The sequence below is a fragment of the Nematolebias whitei genome, chromosome 8 (assembly GCF_014905685.2).
Source record: "Nematolebias whitei isolate Nwh7 chromosome 8, NemWhi1, whole genome shotgun sequence".
In the NCBI taxonomy this organism is placed as follows: domain Eukaryota; kingdom Metazoa; phylum Chordata; class Actinopteri; order Cyprinodontiformes; family Rivulidae; genus Nematolebias; species Nematolebias whitei.
This window is the reverse complement of record NC_056505.1, coordinates 11,915,063-11,915,626: the sequence shown is the minus strand read 5'-3', so window position 1 is coordinate 11,915,626 and position 564 is coordinate 11,915,063.

Sequence of the window (564 nt, the reverse complement as noted above, 5' to 3'; positions counted from 1 at the left end):
ACGTACTGTAACCCCAGATTCTATGAATATAAGCGTAGCCCTTTAAGGCCTTCGCTTTAGTGGGTTTATCCCGTTATGCAGAGCATAAGCACTGAAAAAAATTAGTCCACGCCCACCTGCTGTGTGGGCCCTACCCGGTCCGTATAAATTACGTTAAGAGCGGGAAATCGGCTCCCAAAATAGCTTTTTTCTTCAGCCATTTAGGAGCCAGTGAGGCCCGACGCTTAAAGGGCTACGCTTATATTCATAGAATCTGGGGTTACAGTACGTAACCAACGTTCTATGTCATATAAGCTTCGCCCTTTAAGGCCTTCGCTTTAGTGGGTAAAGGGCGAAGCCGATGTGGTCCTCGCCTCACTGGGTCCATTCGAACACAGTAAGAAGCGGAAGCTTGCCCAAAAAACGTCTTGTCACTCAGCTCCCCATGTGCATAACTACGCATCGCGTAATTATGTGCCATGCACAGACGCATGTTGTGTAGCTATGCGTTCTGACAAAGCATGAATACCCCGGAAAACTTTCAACGGGAAGAAGAAGTTGAAAAGAGGGGGGGGGGGGGGGGGC